Source organism: Pithys albifrons, chromosome 7 (genome assembly GCF_047495875.1).
Source record: "Pithys albifrons albifrons isolate INPA30051 chromosome 7, PitAlb_v1, whole genome shotgun sequence".
Lineage (NCBI taxonomy): Eukaryota > Metazoa > Chordata > Aves > Passeriformes > Thamnophilidae > Pithys > Pithys albifrons.
In genome coordinates, this window is record NC_092464.1 from 39,836,889 (window position 1) to 39,850,906 (window position 14,018).

Consider the following 14,018-nt stretch of genomic DNA (forward strand, 5'->3'; position numbering starts at 1 on the left):
AGAGATGAATTCAGTTACTGGCACACTGTGGATGATACAAATACCCTTCTCTTTAGTTTCCTAAAGTGCTTTAGAGTGGAGTGAAGCGGAGTGTTTAAAGCGGAGTTTTATTTGGTAAGAACAGCTTGGAGTTGCACATCTGTTGTCTAAAACTTAGATCTAGTTCTACTATAAAAATTTTGTTGGTTTATGTCACCCATGATTTGTTATTGGCAGTAACAAGAAATTGCTTGTTTTTCTTAGGAAAGTGTCTTGTTTCTTGGTTTAGTTCTATGTAGAATTTCAACTTCATGTCTGCTACACGTATTCCATGTGTTCTGCAGTTCCCACCAACTTTTATATAAACTGTTGAACAGTTAATGCACTTAATATGATATTCCTTCAAAATTGAATGATTTTTGCAATGGTGTGACTTTTAAGAATTATTTATCCAATTGATTTTGGTATATTTTAAAACACAATTTTGGACACACCAGGAAAATGATAAGTAAAAAGCTAAAATGACGTTGCCTCAGTGCTCCCACCTTGGTAGATCATTTAGCAATATCCTAAATGTATATTTTTCAGTGACTCTTTGTGGAAGCAGGTGCTCCTTGGCTTGTGCACTAGAGGCACAGTAGTGCCTGGCTTATTCACTGATCCTTTTTAGAAGTATTTGCATTGTTCAGTGATTTGATGTGGTCTGCCAATGCATAACTATGAGGCAGAAAACTCTAACTGAGCCATTAAATGTTCCTATAACCTCCTTTAAGTAGGAAAATATCTTAGCCTAATTTTTCTAGAGAAGGACAGACAAGGACAATGCGCCTATGAGTTTGCCAACATCCCTTATATTTGCATTCCCTTGTCCCAAGGATATAGACAGCTGTAAATTCCATTTTTAAAAATAGATTATATCATTTGGAGATATCCCCTTAAAAAGTTCCGCTCATGAATTTTGCAACAGCAAATTGAAATATACATTCTTATGGTTCTTTTTTCCCAGGATATTTAGCTAAACCTGGTCAAAACTTTCACACATTGTGTGATGACTTTGCAAATACAATCACACCTTTTCTATCACAGATAACATCAGTTTGTGCTCATTAATTTACAAATACGTGGGTTACAGTGAAGGCAAATATGTGATGTTTCAAGCATGGCCATGGAGATTGTGGTGGTATGTAGCATGTAGTTGCAGGGAACTCTTTCTGCTTTTTAATTTTACTGATGGCATCTGTGCTTTTTAACAGGTTGCATCACTGGCAGAGGAGGAAATGGTGATGTTACTGATGTTGGTGAGAGATTAGCCAATGGCATCGGTGGTTGGGATTCTCAAGGTATGTGAAAGACATTAATTATATTCTTTAGTGTAATTCTGCAGAGCTGGAAAATGCATTTCATTGAAATAAAACTAGAAGCTAAATACTGGATGCAAAAATAAAAGTAATTGTGTTTCCATGTAGATTTGACTTCTGCAGTGTACTAGTAATCAGTATATAAACAATTGGCATCCAGCTGGCATTATCAGAGAAATAAGAATTTAGTGCCCTACCCCATGTACAGCACATCAGGAGAAGCAACAGACTGGAGAAGTTTTGAAGTTGCAGTACAAGAGGAAAACATGACAGGTTGGCTGTTGGGGGCCCCAGAGGAGAGCTGCCTGACTCATTTGGGATTTGCTTTCATGTTCATCATAGATCCCACTGCCTTTTCCCAGTTCCTTGACCCAACACAATTAATTGCCCTCTTTTCACTTGTGTAGCAGTAGAAAAAGCCTATAATGTCTTCCTTGGATCTGGAGGTAAGAGGAAATATTTGTGATAATTTCTATCATATTAAGTGGAATTATTTGTGATGGTTTTTGGAGTCTTATGTAACTCAGGTCTCTTTGTCTTGAACAGCTTTGGGTGCAATGGCATGCATTGTAGAAAATACATTTGGACTAAGACAGTTGTTATAGAGAAGTCACCATAACCCTTGCTAATGACCCGCAGTATGTTTGAACAATGACTTATTACTAGTGTGACCTTGCATCCATTCAATCACTGTGTAATTTTCCTGCCTAATATGGAGAACCTTGTGTTCATCTGTCCACATACTAGTGGGAGAACAACTTGCACATACCTGGAAGTACCTGGTTTTGAAATCACTGCCTTTCTTCTGGCAAAAGTGGACAACAGATCAAATTGGGTTTATTTGTGTAAAAGCTTGAGCTGAGACAAGATACCTGAGTCTCTTCACACCGAATGGGTTCTATCTAGAACTATGATTTAATTTTCAAGTGCATATTATTATAAAAATGAACATACCAAAAAGGTATTTAAGAATTTCAATATAGTCTCACAAGGCTTGAGCTTCTTAAATAAAATAAGCAGTTGAGGAGTGTTGTCGTTTAACTCCAGTTGGCAATAAAGTACAATGCACCAGCTTATGCAATTCCTCACCTTCTCAGTGGGATGCACAGGATAATTGAAGAAAAGGAACCTCTTGGGTTGGCATTAGAACAGTTTAATGATTTAAATGAAATAAAATACACTACAAATCTCCTCCTCCTCTACTTTTAATGGAAAGGAGAGAGAGCAGGGAATGAAATTCAAGAGAAACAAGTGATGCACAATACAGTTGCTTACACTTGATTCTGATTGATGCCCAACCAGTCCTCAGGCAGCTCAGCAGCTCCTGGCCAACTCTATCCAGTTCATATACTGGGCATGATATTCTGTGTTATGGAATACCCTTCTGCCCAGTTGGATTAGCTGTCCTGGTTATGCTTTCTGCCAGCTTCTTGTGCACTTTTTCACTGGCAGAACAGTGGAAACCGAAAAGTCCTTTAATTAGGGTAAATACTACTTAACAAGTCAGTGTTTTATCAACTTAATTCTCATACTGACACCAAAACACAGCAATGTATCACCTACTAAGAAAAAAATTAACTCTATCCCAGCCAAAACCAGGACAAGATGATTCTGAAATGTAAATATGGCTAAGGCTTTATTATATATAACTTTCATTCAGGTTGTTGAACTAAATACTCAGTTGAGCATATGTGTATGTGTGGTCTGTGTGTGCAGTGATATAAAGTCACTGTATGTGGAGGGGGAGAAAGGAGAAAGAGCTGCTAAGGTAAGAGAGGCAGGACTGATGCCCAGTAGCAAGACAGGTATGTTCTGTGTTCATAGGTCCCATGTTATGGTCCTTCTATGCATATTGCAGTGCACAGGCAGCAGCACTGGTGAAACTTATCATTGAGCCCACAGCAGTGCTGAGTTTTTCTGTGGAAACATCGTTCATCGTTGTAAATCAGGCTGGGAAGGTAATGTACCAAACAGTTTTCCTGTTTCTCCTGTGAAATGGGTCATCAGAGAATAAAAATTTCCTTGTGATATGATTTTCCAGAATCTAGTCATACGTAAGGTAGGATATGTGCCCCGTCTTCACAACTGCTTAATGCTTATGTGTCAAGGCAGGCTGTAAGTGAGCAACATAACAGAGTAAACATCATCACTCGAGACACACCACTCCTACTTCCCAAGAGGTGCAATTCATGCAGCCTCACTGTTGTATTTTCAGGTGTCCAGATGCCAGGGAAGGCAGCTTGAAGTCTACAGGAATAAAGGCACAGAAAAGAAAAATTACATGGGAAGAGGAGTAAGAAGCATTCTGCAAAGCTCTCAAGGTCCTCTTTTCTAAGGGAAGGACAGGCAGGTAAACCAAAGTGGAAAAAAGAAAGGGGAAAGTTAAAAGTTAAGTTAAAAGGAGGAGCTGTCCAGCCCACTTGCTTCAGGGATATTGAACTGAACTCAGAATCCAGCTGAGATGTTGGGGCAAATAAGGAAATTCTACTTTCTTAAAAATCTTTATAATATACTTGTTATTCTGTCTTTTGAAAGTGTATTCATCATAAAAAAATCTAGATATTAGTTTATCCTCATATTTTTTTTCCTAGTTGTAGAGCTGAGTCTTGTAAACCTGGTGTAAGAACATGTTCCCTCTCTATGGGGAAAGATGGTAAAATACATTGGCAGTGACCAGTACTATAATCCACTTTCTCATAGAATTTGAAGAGTGACCAAAGGGATTTCTGCTTAATTGTGCAAGCTGGCCTGAGATCTGCTTTTACAAGGGTTGGGGAGGAAAATGTACCCTTTGGAAGCCAAAGTTAATAGGCATGCTGGTAGTGTTAGGGAAACCACATAATCTCTGAGGAAGTTTGTAACAGCATTGCCAGGAATATCTGATGTTTCCAAGAGCTGGTACAGCTATAACAATTTACTCTTGGGGCACTCTGCCCAAAAATTCTTTTGAGTTTAGCAAGTCTATAAGCCTTAGTTTTCCTATAAACACATTGTTCCATTGCTAGGTTACAAAGGGGATTTGTCTATCCTCAGCCCATGTAGTACAGTGTGGTTATTAGCCTGAAAATAAGCCGAGCCCTTGGGAAGGTAATGAGTAGGTTTGAAATTAGTCAACATGTAAAAATGATTTTTTTTCCCTTGTAGGAGTCAGTATAAATTAAGAGTATTCTCAGATATTTTTCCATAGTTTTCATACATTGTGAAAGTATTACAGTCTGTGGTTAGACAGAGATCCCTGTTAGTCTCCCAAAAGGATTGTTAATTGGAGCATTTATCTAGAGGAAGGAATCCATGCATTCTTAGTGATGTACGTGTCTGTGTGTGTGGATAGCAAACTGTTGGTTACATGTTACTCTTGTTGGTGGAATTTTAAGTGGAATTAATATTTCAACTCTGGGCTGTTTGGCTGGGGTTTTTTGTTTTGTTTTTGTTTTTTTATTTTATCTTTCCCCCAGGAAATAACTAGGGACATTAACAAGTGAAGTATCAGAGCTTTTATGTAGACATAAACATTTGCCAGTTTCTGTTAAGTAACTTTCAAAACAGACCATCCCATCTCCCACCCAAAAAGGACTTAAGAATGGCTTATTTCATATTATTTCTGTTATAGAGAACCATTTTCTCACTGCGTGATTTACAGTACTCTGTCTTTTTCTTAGCTTCAGAAGTGAGCAACTCACTGTGTTGCCAAACAGCAACAATTGTTTCTCTATCTGAAATTTCTGTGCCTTTTGCTGGGGGGTTTTTTGTTTTGTTTTGTTGTTTGTTTTTTTTTTTAGCTCAACCTTAGTTCGCACACATTAACAGCAATAAAAAAACTTAACTACTGCTGGGTCCCGTGAGGTTGCTGTAAATAAAATGGATCCAGTTTCATGCCTGAAAGGTGATGGTTGGGTTGTAACCAGAGCAAGCAACCTCTGCAATTTCTGTGGTGAAGCACAAGTTAGAGTTAAGTTAAACAAAATCTAATTTCTTGAAATCATGCTAAATCATGCAATTTCGGAGCAGCTGTAGGGAAAGTCTTCTTGTCTATACCTAATCCACGGACAAATTTAATGAAACAAAGGCTAAATTTAAGCACAGGGTGCTGAATTTCAGAGCAGGGAGAACCTCTGTGGTAGGGGTACACCATCTCTGTGGAGTCATTTCTGCTGAGAGCAGCCTCCAGAGAGTAGCTCAGCCACTGAGTAAGCAGGCCAGTAATTAAGCTCCAGGTCTCTTATTGTTGTTTATGTTCACATTGATCAAAATCAAGGGCAGGCTAATTGTTTTGAACTTTGGTAAAATAGTCTTAACTTTTCAAGCCACAATGAGAGCAGTGATGCCTGTCCCTGTTCTAGGAAGATGCATTTTGATTTTTTGACAGAACTAAATCTTGGCAATTAATTTCAAAGTGATGAAACAATGATTTGTCTGATTCAGAGTCAGTTTGATACCAAAATCAGACAGACTTGCACCAGAATTACATGGAAAATTGTGAATTACAAGCTGCAATACAAAAGTTTTTAGTGGTCAATTTTTATGCAATTCAGGTAGCCTGATTTTTCATCAAGTTGTGAGTATAGATGTCACCAGATATGATATATGACACAAAGTAACAGTTTTATATCATTATTATGTGTCTGCTCTGCAAAATGTTTGCATTTTTTTAAAATGTAGCTCATCGATGCATTCCAGTTTCTGTAGCTCTGGTTACATTTTAAAAATTGAATAAGTTTGTATTTGTTTGCACTCCTTTGTTTTTTTCCTGTTCATGAATATTCAAAGTAATGAGTCTACTGTCAGGAATACTGGTAAAATAACAAATTATCAACTAACAGTAGATATTGTAATGCTTCAAGAACATGACCATGGGAGTTACCTACATCTGAGCATGGAGGAGAAATGATTTCTTGCAAGAATATTGAGAAACAGATGAAATGACTGCTTGAATTTTTTTCACAAGCCTCCTTTAGGGAAAAAGCCACACTGAACTGCAAGGGAAAAAAAAAAGTAAAAATCCTGTCCTTCAGAAAATTCTTGTTTTTCAGCAAATCCCTGCTGCTATGAATCTGACAATATCTCAGATTTACCATCACTGTGACAAATTTTACACAGGCATAGGAATAATGTGCAAGCAAGTGCAATGCAACAATATTACACCTCCAAGGCTGGTTTCCAAGGCTGCTCCTTTGGTGTGTGGTTCAGAAGAGCAATAACAGTCTCCATGTGCTTTAGGTAGGGAACAGATGAAAACCAAATTCCTTTGCCTTACCATGTTCTGACTACAATTTCAGGAGCAGTTTTGCATTCCCTAGGGCATATTCTGCAGTCTCCTGATAATGTATGGTGCAAATGTTGTTGGTTTGGGGTTAGGACCCTCTTTCTCAATGCTGTCTTTTCTTTTGCAGAGCTTATTTCCATCAGGTGTTCATACCAGACAGGATTAGCTTTGCTTGATTCTTTGACTCTTTTGTCCCTTTCCACTTTTCATTCTTCATGAAGCTGAATGTTATTACTTAGCATCCCCTTCTTTTTATCATCCTCATTTCATATCTGTCCATCAGCATTAAGTACTGTCATGTTTAAGCCTTTGAATGATCAAAGCCTTTCAACATCTCTCTGCTGCATCTGGTTTCCTTTGTTACCTATTTTTTAGTGTTCCTATCATTCATGCAAGATGCAGCTGCTTTTTCAGTCCTTTTTCTCTCTCCATGTAACTGTTTTAAATTTGCTAGGCCATCTTTCCATTCGTTTCATGATTTCCACACCTCAGATTTTAGTATTAACTGTGAGTATGTGATTCTGTGAAAAACACTTTCTGAAGTGAAAACCACTTCATCACATCAAAAGGAAGTCTTCTGATACCTTTTAGAGCATGTCATCTATTTAATCTTGAAGGTGATTGTGATCATCATCTGTAACTATTGGCTTGCTGGAGACAATCACAGCAATCGGAGCAAAGAATGTTTGAAGATATGTCTCAAAACTGTGAGTATCAAACCCCTCTCCTGCCCCAAGGAATGAGGATTGTTTCTTCTTGCCATGCTGGAAACAAGAGCCATTGTTTTAATGGTCTCACCTCTTAAAGCTCTCTTTTCTTCTACCATCAGTTGCTAGCCCACCTTTTTATATTTTAACAATCCAGTCTGTAGGAACCTACAGAAGGTTTACCTGGGGCTGGACAAACTCACTTGTGGAGGGAATCAGTCCAGGTCTAATCCATGGGATGTTTTGAGTGGGGCCACAAAACAGTGCTTGAGCTCAGGTATGTTGGGGTGCAAATTGGCTGTTGCTGTGGTCTGCATGGCAGCCTTAGAGCAATTCTGAGAAGAAAGCTGGTACCCTTAGTACAGTCACTTGCTCTGCAGCATTACATCCCCCTTGCTAATGCTATAGAGCAGGCTGAAGAGAGAGAGGCCCGTTTTGCTCTTGAGTGCCTAATTCAGAAATTGGAGAATTTACATGATTGAGCCTTTAAAGGTGCAAGATTTGATTTAGTTTTGGTATTTGCTTTTAAATCATAACTGTCCTGCTATGCTTTATTTCTGGTGCTGACTACCCAGGTATGTATGAACAAGATTTAACTTCTAAACATCCCTGCTCTAACCCTCTTTGCTAAAAGTGGTGCAGTAAAACCCAGTGTTCGTAGCAACCTTTCTATGTTGAAACACTAAAGTTTTACATTTGTCTAATATATTTTCACTTGGACCTTAAGACTCTCATAAAGTATTTGCTCATGTTGCCAATTTTACCTGTTCCCCTAATACAAAGAATCCTAGTTATTACTTTGTCTGACACTTCTGGCAATGAATTTCTTGTAATAATTGTTCTTACCCTTTGCTTTCTTCTCTCATATAACATTACCTGACACTTTCTATAATAAACCAGAAAAGCTTAAATATTATCCATGATTCACTGGTTTCTACCAGAACTAAACCTTACTCTTCTTTCCATGTATGACTGGTTAAGATGCTCAGTGCACTTCACAGCAGCATGGCCAGCATGAGCTGAAAGGCACCTGTCTCTTAGCTGGCCAGTAGTTTTTGTCATCCAGTGCTAAAGGCACATTGAATTTACTACCTTCAACCTAGGTGAGTGTTTTGAGCCCCACTCTTTTTTTCTCAGATTAATTCAGACTAATAGAGAAATTTTTAATAGAAGATGGTGAGCAACAAGAACCACCACTAGATTATGTGTTTACTGAGAACTATAAAATCTTGTTTGAAAATCAATTCTTAGACCATCTGTTGAAGAAATTAAACCAAATCATTGCAGTTTGTCTTAATAGGACTGCACAACACTGAGACTGCCATCTTGAATAGGGTTTATGGAGAAGGTCAAGATGATTATTTTACCCTGAAGAAATTTGTATTGTTTTAATCCAGACATACTCTGTTCTCTGTCATTCCACACAGAAAAGGCAAAATTTGTGTGGTCTTAGCATAGAGCAACAGGAAGTCACTGAAAATCAGTCTTATAGGGTTGCTACTGTTGACAGCTGTTCATGTGAGAAATGTGCTCCGCTTTGTGGGGTTGAGAGTACTTTATGGATGACTATGTTTGCATACCTGTGGAGAAAGGGCCTTGCTAAAGAGTTAGAAAATGTGTAATTTAATGTATTATGAACTTTTTACACATCAAAATGAGTTAAATCTGGGAAATGATTCTTGTGGCAATTGTTTGCCCAATAAATCTGAGTGCTGGAGCACTACAATAGCCTTGGTGGAAAATTCTGTAATTGCACAAATAGTGATAAAAAATATTTCTTCTTACCTCCCCTCTCCAAACCTACATACTTCAGAAATTACATTAATCTGAAATAAGGGATGAATTATATTTTGTATTTGATTTGTGGCAAGTTTAAGATGTACTGTCTTATGAAAGCTAGAAATACAACCTTTGTTCATGTAGAAAATAATCTTCATCTGTCTGAGGCAGACACTTTAGGAAGGATAACAGAAAAATCCATAGTGATCACTAAATTAACCATAAACCTTCACAGAAAGACCTTGGTGCAATATTGAATGGTTATCAGAAAAAACATCCCAGCTCAATATTTTTCAGCGGTAGTATAAGCAAGCAAATGAATAAATAAACACAAGGAAGCTAAAATAGTTGGAGGATTAAGAGGAATAAGGTGAGAAATAATACTGAATATATAAGTAAGCCATCATGTAAATTGGTCATGTCACTGACAGCCTCACCTAGAACAACAGGTGCTGTTCTACTTGCTGCATCTCAGAAAGGATTTCTCTGAAATAAGATGATTAGAAAATCAGGCAGCCTTAGCTATGGGTAGCTTTCATAGATTAACAGAAAGAAAAGAGGAAAAGATTAAAAACAAAAAACCCCAATATTTCTAGGACACAATCAACAAAGAATAAAAGACATGTTTTCTTTTCTGTTCACTCTCCAGAGGATGCAGTAACAAGTAGATGTTGTCCAAAGAAATAAAAAGCTGCAAATCCAAAAAGGGCTTGTTTTTTTAACTAATAATTTTAGAGACCTATTGCTACATAGCTCTGAAGAGATTTTTATTACAATTACCTGAATTTGAAGGGGGGGAAAAAGAAGAAGGAACAAAGAAATGCATATTTTAGTCAAAGAGAAAAAGTAAATTCTGGGTTTTTTTTTAAGGACACCTCTTTTCAGGACAGCATTTTGACACATGCTTCTTTCAACATTATGATAACATGCAACTTGCAGGAGAGCTGGACTTGTACATACATTCAAACATTTTCCTCAATCTTAGGTAGGTGAGTCAGATATTACCAGCTACCAGTTGCCTCAACCCAGGTTTTATGTGTCTCACAACAAGTATCTATTTCTGGCTGTAGTTAATATGCATGAGTGGCCAGGGCTGATGTGACTGTCTGTATTTTCAGATTTTTTTTAAGTCATTTGTGGTTTATAAGGCATGATAAAGCTCCCAGCTTACCAGGCTCCTGAGCTATTTGCTAAAAGTTCGATGGTACATCTGAGGCCATACACTTGCTTCAGTGCTGTGAAGAAGACACCTTTAATTATACCCATAGTGGCTGTTCTTATGTTCATCAGGAACAAAACGTTAGCTTTCTGTTTATTATTACTTCCTTGCATGCAAGTAGTGTGAGTGTAACTTTTATAGTTAATTCATAGTGCCTAGATTTTAAAATAATGAGAAGGAGGCTTTGTTATACAAAAATTGATATTTTAATATAGATTTTATCAAATTAATGGTATCTTCATTTGTGGATATATTCACTATAAATAGCTTAATCATTTCTCTGATGCCAGAGTGTCTCTTATCTCATGACTTCTTATAAGCACATTAAAAAAATAAAGTGGCATACTTGATAAGTCTCTGTGGCTTCCCTAAGGAGGGGAGAGAAGGGAGCACTGAGGGATTAGAAGTCTGATTAGTGCATAATGAGGAACTTTACTTTCTAAAATAAAATTAGAGTAATTATAAAATGACATGTTCACATATCAATGCCACGACTTTACTAAGGTTGCCATAGAGCTGGAGATCATAACACATGGAACTACCATAATTTCTGACGCTACAATGAATGTGTTTATTTTGCAATTTTTTTCCTTGAGACTTGCTAACTCTTTCTTCCTTTTGCTTCCTATAGTCTTTCCCTGACTCTTCCCTATATTCTGACATGGTTTTAAGGAGGTACACACCAGTGACATTGCTCCTTTGCACTGCTGATGAGTTGTTGATAGAGCCACCCATACAGACACCTGACTTACGGATTGTGTCCTGAAAGTTGTCTGACCAAGGCTGTGGGCTGGAACCATAACCAAAGTATTGAGGCAATGCATTCTGCCTGAACTATGGCCCCAATCCCTGATCTGGATGGGGACTTCACCTATTTCTCTTTGTCTGAGAGGCATTGACTGTTAGAGAGATTCAGTGTACAAATAGGCTTGCTGACAGACCCTTGCTGAATTTAAGTGGAGTTGAAGATCCTCCTGGACAAAGACAGCATGAAAGGTCAGTGGTGCTGTCCACAGCAGTCCTGCCCTGATGAAGTGAATTGTTAATTAAACCTTCTGTCCAAATAAATGTCCAATCTTCCTCAACAGAGAAAAGGTAAAATGTCTGCAAGGTCTTCTTTTTTGCTTTTAGGAGTATTTAATTGGTTATTCTAAAACATTAAAGCATGTTCAGCACTGTTAGACACCAGATCAGTAATTACAGGGTCAGAACCACCTTGTGGGTTCTCTCTGTGTGTAGAGGGGGCAGGGATGGGTCAAACCTCATGGCACTGGGGTGGCAGCTGGGGTGGCATTGTACCCCTCCTGGCAGCTCCTGGAGCTCACAGGGGGAAGCACCGGAGCAGCTTTCAGTCAAAAACAGCCCTTAAAAAACATAGCACCCCACAGCTCCAGGAGCTCCTGACTCAGATCGGATTGGCAGGGACAGTGAGAACACAGCTCTCACCCTGGCCTGGGACCCCAGAGTGGCCAGTGGTTCAGAGGCCCCACTTGGGGGTTTGGCCATAGAGACCAGAGCAGATAACGAGGCAGCACAAAGTCTCCATTTAGCCCTGGCCTGTTCTCCTCAAAGCTGTCAACATGTGACCTTCTAAGTGGTAACTATTTTTCTTTCCCTCTTTTTCTCCTTTTATTCTTTCTTCTCTTAATCTCTCTTCCTTTATTATTTTCTTCCTCTTGTGGGTAACTTAAACACATATTTTCTGTAAATTATGGGTACCTAACCTAAGTTGCACGGAGTTTGTGTTTGCTGGGTGCAACAAAGTTTCCTTACTACACCAATGCTTGTTAGTCTTGGTAATCTGCTGTAATGTTTTCTGAAGTTGCAAGTTTATTAGTAAAATATTTTTTGCCAAAATGCCTATTTTCTCACCAAATTAAAAGAAATCTCTTAGAAATTTGTAGTTATTCTCTAGATGTTAACTCAAGATAGCAAGGAACCAAAGGCTTTATAAGGGTTTGTGTAAGCAATATCTCCTGGAGCCTATAATTAAAGTGCAACACCCGGTAAAAGTTGAGCCTTCAGGACTGAGGTGTAACAAGCGTGAAAATAGTACAGGCTAATCTGGTTTTGTTATTTGGGTATTTATTAAAATATCTTTAACTGTGTCTATATTCTATATAGCAGACTTTTCAGTTCTCTTTGGTACATAGCAATTTTTTTGAATCACTGTATTATTACAACCTCATTATGGTGCTATAACCTTTAAGTAGAACTTGGATCTACCAATGCTTTTATCAGGCAAGAAAAGAAGAGGGAATGTAAAGTCTGTTCATGCTGAGGTTTCAGTTCCTGCAGCCTATCTGCCAGAAATACTTAGAAGGATACTTTTGGAGAAGAATAAGAATCTTTACATATATACACAGTACATCATTAGAAAGAAAAAAACAATGTATTTTGGAGAATTCTGTCTGATAGCCCAAACTGCTTTTAAATAGCATACTTGAACCACAAGCTGTAGAAATTCACAACAAAGATGATCCTCCAGGTCTTGAGTGGAAAATACTAGTATAAATATAATTCCCTATTGTTATGAGACCTTAAACCCTCAGATCAGTTAAATCCTCATGGCTGTCATCTCCTGCCTCCTGCTCATCCTCTGAAACAAAAGAGTAAAGCAGGAGGCACTGAAATATCTGTCAAGCTTTAGGATCATATTTTTAAGGTGAAAAAAATAATAACATCTTGAGATATTCAGTGAAGTCTGCTTCTCTTTCTGTGTGCTGGGGCTGTTCAGAGGTAAAAACTCAAATGATGTCCCAAGGTGTCCTGAGTCCCTTCAGAGCTGCAGTGTGGCACTGGGAAAATGCCTCTCCTGGGCTGTTCTGTTCAGTCGCCATTGTGCCCCTAAGAAATCAGGTTGTAAAGGTCTTGGCCTTGCTTCCTTTTCTCCTGGCACATTCAGGATCAAAGAGATCTTTGGTTTGGGCTGCATTTCCTTTGTTCACCCCAGATATGCACATAATGGTGTCACTGAACACAGATCTTCCTGTATACGTTCAGTGAAGCTGCAGCTTGCAGCCTGTCTCCCAGAGGGCTTTGGGGGCAGCCTGCCTGTCCTCTACCTGAGCCTGATGCACAGCTACGCCCTCGTCCTGGGACAGGACTTTTCAGATTTTAATGGATAGCTGACTAATCCTGACCTATGATAAGGAAATTAGGAGAATTCATTCTGCTGTAGCATATAAATGTATAATTGTTTTGTTATTTTATAATTTGCAACACCAACTCTAAACCAGCTATACTATGCAAGAGTTTTCCCTGCTCAATAGGTAACAAATGTACCACAACTGCAGTACAGGGTAACAGACAGATAAATATATGATGAAATTTAGGTGAAAGGAGAAACTTTACTTAAAAGATCCCCAGCTATATGGCATTGTGTATTGTAAAGTATATATTTATTTAGGGTAGAAGGATATGATATAGTACTGCAAAAATGACCTCTCCACGTTTACCTTACCTTCTTGTTTGTACATAATATCCCTGTATGATTCCTCCTGGAAGGAGTGTGTCAACACTGAGGAGTACAGTGGCCCAACTCCACAAGTATCTTGTAACCATGAAGTCTTGCTTTATCATTTGGCCTTAAAATGACATACAGAAGTGGCATAATGCAGCAGAGGTAACTACAGACTTTGCACAAGCATAAGCTGTAACACCATTCTATGAAAAAAACCTCAACACACATATATATAAAATTAGTTTTACAG